Source organism: Macrobrachium rosenbergii, chromosome 19 (assembly GCF_040412425.1).
Source record: "Macrobrachium rosenbergii isolate ZJJX-2024 chromosome 19, ASM4041242v1, whole genome shotgun sequence".
Lineage (NCBI taxonomy): Eukaryota > Metazoa > Arthropoda > Malacostraca > Decapoda > Palaemonidae > Macrobrachium > Macrobrachium rosenbergii.
Genome location: NC_089759.1, coordinates 3,353,645 through 3,361,915, shown reverse-complemented (window position 1 = coordinate 3,361,915; position 8,271 = coordinate 3,353,645).

The window sequence follows — 8,271 nt, the reverse complement described above, 5'->3', positions numbered from 1 at the left end:
CTGCAGCACCCCGCTGTGTCCGTACAGAACTGTGTTTGTTGAAAGACATAAAATGACATATACAGAGCATCACAGAACATGTACAGTACAAGGCAGATATATATATATCAGCAAATAGGCCGTAGAATGATACATATAATGAGATACATAAAAAATCTGAAACAATAACAGGTAACAAATACAACATGATTAATGTACAAATGTAGAGCGAAACAAGGAACAGAGAGGCGGTTTGACGCCCTTACAAAGGTTGTATCAAGAATAGTTTCAAACTTGTTGCCAGAGTATGAAGTGCCTTGACCAGTTTCTAAATCCCGCCGACTTCAGCAGTTTGTGTATAAACAATCAGTCTCTGTCGCGCAAAAGTTACTTTCGTTAAAGTTTTTTCCCCCCAAAAGTTTGTTTCAGTTTACTTGTCCTTAGCAGATGAGATGTTCTTGATTTTTCCTTTTGTTTGATGGAAGTTTTTGAAAAGTTCTTCAAGTTATGATTAGTTTTTAAGAAGAAATGCTACTTTTCCTTTAGTGGGTGCTAATGCTGTCAGTTTATCTCACGTGGAACACTGTAGGCATTACCAAAGAGTGTTCGTGCAGCGTCCCTTCGGTCACTAGCTGCTGAGACTACTTTGTAGACTTTTACTTGACCTCCATTCCCGCTTTCTTTCTCCATTTGTGCTCGCCAACCTCTCTAACTATTACTCCTTAACGCAACTTAAGGATTTTCCCCCAGTTCTACCTTTAGATCCACGTATTTCATCTCTTTTATTTCCTGGATCTTTGCCTCTTGCTGTCCAGCCACTCTAACTTCCTCTTCATACTGTCTTTATGGGCGAATGGCCGGAAGTGCCCCAGTGCTTGGCTCGAGACCCTAAATTTTATGAAATTTATCAAATTAAATCCAAAACGACGAGATCATCATTGAAATGGAGAATTTCTTCATTGTTTTTGCGATGCTTTTCACTACCAAGAAGCAAAGCTGTGATGCTGTTCATGGAATGAGTTCATGCTCAGAGCGAAAATGCTCCAGAATTGTAGGACTGATTGCCATTTCTCTCAGTGTTTGTGGTGATGCATAAGACAAATCATTAAAAGTACAGAAATATCAGTGCAAATACCTTTTAAAGAATAACAAGACGACGAAACGCAAAATACATCAAACGCCTCTGTCGAGGATACGCTGCTGAGAAAACCAAACAAAAAATATCTTAAGAATAACAAATAACTCTTCTTTAGAAGTCAAGTAACCAGCGCTCACTTGTAAGCAACCTCTTTGCTGTTGGAGTTTGTTTTTACGAATGAAAGAAGCACTTACCATTAGAGGCACTGAGCCTGTTTTTTCGAACAAAAGAAACACGAAGAAAGAAAGTATTCATGAGCCTTTGGATATGGGAAAGAAGCACACAGAAAGAGGCCATAAGTATTCGTAGTCAAGTTTGCGATGGAAAACAGCAGTCACCATTCCAGCATACAACCGTCTCTCCCGAGATTTGTTTTCTAGCTCTAAAAGGAGGAAACAGTAAAAGGGTGTTTTGGATAAAGTAATGTGTCGTATCTTACAGAAAATGGTTGAGGAACTCTTTGAAAGCCTTGAGAATTTTTCAGCAGAACGAACATACTTCCGTTTCCAGGGAAACAAGATGAGCATCATCAAGCTTTGAGGTAGCGATCATTTCCAGGTAAGCATTACCGTAGCACCCCTTCTTCACCATCCCACCATGTCGCATGAATTGATTTCTTGTTTAATGAAATAAAATTATTATCCATACCCAAAATAAAATCAGAACTCCATACATGCAGAAATATACTGTACAAACAAAGAGCATATCAGAAGAATTAGATAAACACAATTAGAGTAGACACACTGGTAATAATTATATGAAGTCCTCTAAAAACTTTATTTTTTTTACAAATGTTCATTGAGATATCTAGCCAAGACGAAATTCATGACAATCTTGTGGCACCCCTAGGCACTTTCTTTGGCACCCCAGGGTGCCACGGCACCAGTTTGAGATTCACTGCTTCAAGGAGTTGAATACCTAAGACGAAAGGGTGTGACGAAACAAAGGAAATAATGAACGCATAAAAGAGGTGAGTTGACCAGCAGATAATACAGTAGTTAAACAACTGAATGATATCAGGAGAGAAAGTAGTTATTGTCATTCAAAGAACGAAACAAGTAAAAAATGCGCCGAAGTTTTTTCGGCGCAATCGAGTTTTCTGTACAGCCGCTACAGCGTATAATTAAGGCCACTGAAAATAGATCTATCTTTCGGTGGTCTCGGTATAATGCTGTATGAGCCGCGGTCCATGAAACTTTAACCAAAGCCCGGTAGTGGCTTATTCTATATCGTTGCCAGAAGAACGATTATGGCTAACTTTAACCCTAAATCATATAAAAACGACTGAGGCTAGAGGGCTGCAATTTGGTATGTTTGATGATTGGAGGGTGGATGATCGCCATACTTATTTGCAGCCCTCTAGCCTCAGTAGTTTTTAAGATCTGAGGGCGGACAGAAAAAGTGCGGACAGAAAAAAGTGCGGACGAACAGACAAAGCAGGCACAATAGTTTTCTTTTCACAAAACTAAAAAGGTTAGATTTTCTTAGCACAGTTGAAAATAATTCTCCACAAAATCTTATGTATAATTCTTCGCTTGATTAAATACTAGGAGTGAATTACGCTTGCAATGAAAGCAAATTATTATATTTCTGTTCCCGGTGGCAAATTCCTGAGATGTATGCTAGTATTGCACCAGCCCCGGTTTTTGTGCCACGGCCCTAGGTTAGTTAGGTTAGGTTGGCTTAAATTTAGAGACCACTTCGGAATTTGGTGTGGGAAACATAATGAGATTATTTTCAAGAAAATTCTATGGTTACTTTTTAAGATATGGCGTCCCGCTTTTTTCAGGGAAAGGTCTCGGTACTCGGTTACGTCTCGGGAAAATGCTTCCCGGCCATGGCGTCAGCTAAATCTACTAAAAAACAAAAAACAAAACGATGTTTTCATTTTAACGTAAGATTTGTGTAGTGATGTTCCCTCCTGCGCAAAAGAGCATCTTTCTCATTTCTCTGAATAAAATTATCATTCGCTGACATTAAGCAAATTGGATTTTACTTTTGATTAAGCTTATGATTTAACTGAAAGGTTCCTTTAGCGAGCAAACATCATGCAGTTCACTGAAAAATCTGGTATGCACTTTACGAAATTAATGCATTTTTATGTCGTAACTCTGTCTTGATATTACTAAGGAAGGATATGTGTGTGTCCATATATAAATATATATATATATATATATATATATATATATATATATATATATATATATATATATATATATATATATATATATATATATGTGTGTGTGTATGAGTGTGTGTGTGTGTGTGTATGCATATTTGTATGTATATATGTATGTATGTATATATATATATATATATATATATATATATATATATATATATATATATATATATATATATATATATATATATATATATATATATATATATATATCACAACCCTTTTCTATTTAAAACTAGTTGTGCTCCTGAAGGAAACAGAACCTCAACAGTCAAGCAATTCGTAGGAGACAGAATTATAACCGCTAGTATTTCCCCAAAGGCTGAATGGCTGAATAAAACACCTGGCGGAAGGAGACGGATGCGAGTATTGGTTTTCCTTTGTCTGTTTCCGGCTAGAATAACAGATGTGTTAAACTTTCCTGTTCTTTCTTTTAGCTTATGCTAAGTAGATGGCGATTTAATGAGCGTGTATGATCGCGTGGAATATGTACAAAGAAAGTTAGATGAGTATGGTTGTGTGGGTCTAGGAGTATTGTTGACTTGTGACGTGTTATCGTATGTACACACACAGATATATATATATATATATATATATATATATATATATATATATATATATATATATATATATATATATATATATATATATATATATATATATATATATATATATATATATATATATGTGTGTGTGTGTGTGTGTGTGTGTGTGTGTGTGTGTGTGTGTGGTGTCTAACTGGGGTAAATATTCAGAATTACATTCAGCATGCAAAGCTAACACCATGAGCCCTGGAAACCATAAAAAAAAAAAAATCAGTCTCACTCTAACCATTTGATAAGCAATTTGATGCAAAGCGTTTCAAGGAAGAACATTTTTAAGAAATCCTGAACACATTACACTAAAAACTCACACAGAGATCTTGGTAAATCTATCGGATATCTCTGGGCCTCAAAGGAGGTATTCCTTTACGAGCTAACTTTGTAAATTTACTGAAATCTTGAATTTGTTTCGCTCTGCTAACTTCGTCTGTTCTTCTTCTTCTTCTTCTTCTTCTTCTTCTTCTTCTTCTTCTTCTTCTTCTTCTTTTGAGGTTAGGGCTCAGCCATAGACGTTCCTGGTTCCTGATTCCTAGGCGCTAACTCAAGAAACACAGTTCCTGGTTCCTGGTTCCTGAGAGCTCACTCCACAAACACAGTTGCGGGCACACTACGCTATTCGTGTGAGGTACAGAGCTTTATTCCCCTTTTTTTTTCTTTACAGTTTTAGGGGTCGTTATTTTTACTTTATATTATTGTACTTCAAAATGTTTATTTTAATACGTGACCATTACCCTTTTCTGCAACAAGAACCCCGAGAAGTTAGAGATCTTTCTAAACTAGATATCACAAAATATTGTCAGTGAATTACTGCTTTACTTCTAACCCTTCCCCCTCCTTTCATTTCTTTGTCTTTTCAGCTGTGGCAGAGCCACGCTATTAGCTTTGACATCCAGCGCTTCCCAGGTTATCACAATTCTTAATTTTTCAGGGATAGTCTCTGTAACTCTTCTTTCTTTTTAGTTTTCTGTAAAAGAAAACTATTGTACCGGCTTTGTTTGTCCGTCCGCACTTTATTCTGTCAGCATTTTTTCTGTCCGCATTTTTCTGTCCGCCCTCAGATCTTAAAAACCAATGAGGCTAGAGGGCTGCAAATTGGCATGTTGATTATCCACCCTCCAGTCATCAAACATACCAAATTCCAGCCCTTTTGCCTCAGTAGATTTTACTTAATTAAAGGTTAAAGTTAGCCATAATCGTGCTTCTGGCAACGATAAAGGATAGGCCACCGCCGGGCCTTTGTTAAAGTTGCATGGGTCGCGGCTCATACAGTATTATACCGAGATCACCTAAAGATAGATCTATTTTCGGTGGCCTTGAATATGAGCTGTAGCGGCTGTACAGAAAACTCGATTGCGCCGAAGAAACTTGTGTGCATTTTTTACTTGTTTATTTTAGCTCTTGAGTTTAGGGTTCCGCAATAGACGTAACTCGGTAATTTGGAACCCATTTTCGAAATGCGTCACAGATCCAACTTCTGGTTTTATTATTTTCACCTTGAGGGAATTGATTAAAATGACTTCTGAAAATAAATTACTTTGTCGCCAGGACATTTTTCCGATTGATATAACGAAATTCACGAATAATTTCATATGTTAGCAATGACAGATGGAGTTAGCGTTCCTGGCTGCTATTAGTATAATATAGTTATTTAGAAAACAGAAGAATTAAGTATTTTATTTATATCTGTAGTGAAAATTCATGAGTATTCCTCTTAATTTTTGTTTGCCGAGATAAAAAATGGCAGTGTAATAAGCGTACTTTTTACTCCGTATCTTAGTTTAATATGAAAAATGTAATACAACACGCTTGTAAAAAAAAAAAAAAGAGAGACGTTTCTATGGCAAAGCTTGTCTGAAAAATGAAAAGTATTAATTTTTATAGCCAGAATTCATACTGCGATATAGTATGCATCATACATCACAGAATTGTATAAACAGTAGTTTTCCAACATTGTTTCAGTTTTAGATATCAAAGGCAAATCACAAACAAAAGTACAGCTTATTACTGCAAGGTCTTTCAGTATAAAGCAAGAAAGCATGTGCAAAGCAATACATTACCACCTTAATACTATTCTCCTTACATTCCAATACATTTTTATCTATTTATCTGTTTATTAATTTTTTTTTTCTTTTTTGATAAGTGAGATCTCTTCTTTCTGTATTTCCCTTTACTTCCTCTTACTTCTTCCTGATGAACACCATATTCTCTGGAAGCTTGAATTTCACGTCAGTGGTCCCTGTGGTGGGCTTGTTCCATATGAATAGGTTTCATCTTGTGAATAATAATAATAATAATAATAATAATAATAATAATAATAATAATAATAATAATAATAATAATAACAGTGCATTATTTTTTTCACAGTAATGCCTCACTCCTCACTGCAAGCTTTCGCGTGCTTCCAGTCATGCCCTTCTTGGTCCTCTGCCTTCCAAAACTTCCAGATTACGTCCTTTTATCACCAGTTTATGATCTAGCATGCTTCGACAAACCACCTTAAGACACCTTGACTTAATTTTATCACCCAGGCCTATGTTTTTGCATCTTCGTGTCCATGAATTTCTCGCCTTTTCAATCGGTTTTACTTCGTATACATATAATTATTCTGTTCATCAGCTTTCATTCTTTTTTTATTTATCTCATACTCATCAACTCCATAAAGGGTAACTTCCCGTAGGAGGGTAGTGTCGTCAGTGCACCTCATGTGGTTCGCTGTAAGTATTACTTGATGTTCTTTGCAGCGTCCCTTCGGCACCTATAGCTGCAACCTCTTTCATTCCTTTTACCGTACCTCCGTTCATAAATTCTTTCCTCCATCTTACTTTCCTCTACCCTCTCCTAACAATTGTTTCATGGTGCAACTGCTTCGAGGTTTTCCTCCTGTTACGCATTTCCCATGCAATGCTGAATGACTTCATAGGTCCCAGCGCCTGGTCTTTGGCCTAAATTTTATATTCCATTTCATTTCATTCCATAATGGATAATTAGTAAAACAATCCCTTCATGCATTCGTGTTCTTGATTTTCTTAGACACTCTTCTTCTCATCAAGACCGTTCAAGCGAGAAGATGTTTGGTCGTGCTCGCTTCGTCTGTCCTGCGATTCACTCACTCTTCTATCATTTATCATTTCTCACACTTACTGTACTGCTGAAGGCAAAATCTGCGATAGAATAAAAAAAAGAAAAAAGGTATTTTAGTAAGCGTCCGTAAAAACGGCTACTGACTTTAAAACTATTAGAGATAATGAGCTAAATTAAGTCTCATTTAATAGCTACAGAATGTGTCAACAATATCTGGAGAATGGGTTGCCATGGTAACGATGTATTTGATGCGAGATTCACTAAAGATCGGCTTTTTTTTTTCAAAAAATTTCGTTAATATTTGACACCAGTCCCTTAAGAAGAGTTGATAGAGACCAACATACCTTCCTTTCAATTATCCTTAGCTTATTCTCTGCTCTTTGTGACCTTTTTCTCTCAGATGTCACATTTAGTCGCCTTGGGTCTAGTAGTAACAATACAAACATTATTTTGGGAAACTGGTCTGTGCTGCAGACTTCAACAGCCTTGTGTCTGAGTTGGCTTGCTTAGGGTAGGCTACACCGAAACACACTTTCCTTATACATTTATGGGCTCAGTTATTCATTTGTGTCTTCAGTCACATATTCAGTTTGACTGATAGTTACTTGTTTTCCTGAATGTTATAACGACATATATTCACGTATTTATTGCAATTAGGCAAAAATGCGACAGCTCAACTGTGTTTTGCTTGTGCATATCATTTAGTCAAAGACAGAAAAACATTAAACAAGTACACATATTAAATGTGAGGTGCAGGAATGATTACATAGATCTGAAAGGTATAGACACGGTACAGATAGTGGAGGAAGTAATTTTACACTAAACATTTCTTCAGAACAGTTTTCTTTCGAATATGTCTAGCAGAATTACCATTTAGTTATTCGTGTCAGTCACGGAGTCAATAAAACTACAAAAAATGTAAAGCTTAAAAGTATTTGACAACTAAATATATTCTGTAAGTAGACAATCGTCCCCCGCCTAGCGAAGGATGCACAGAACAGATAGACCACTGCCGATATTCTCATCTACCTAAAAGTCAGCTTAAAAAAATGAAATTGCAAACCACTAACTACTATCTAAGGAACACTAGAGCTGAAAAGCAGCACCAGCATACAGTAACTGTGCCTCGCTGTCGAGGTTCTCAGTCCCAGAGTCCTTTATTCCTCACACCGTTGGCCTGTGGAACAGCCTCCCTACTGGGGATGTTGAGCAACTGGACTTCAAAAGTTCGAGCGAATATGCAATGCATTACTATTCTAAAGCAAATCTCCTTGTATTTTAATCATCTC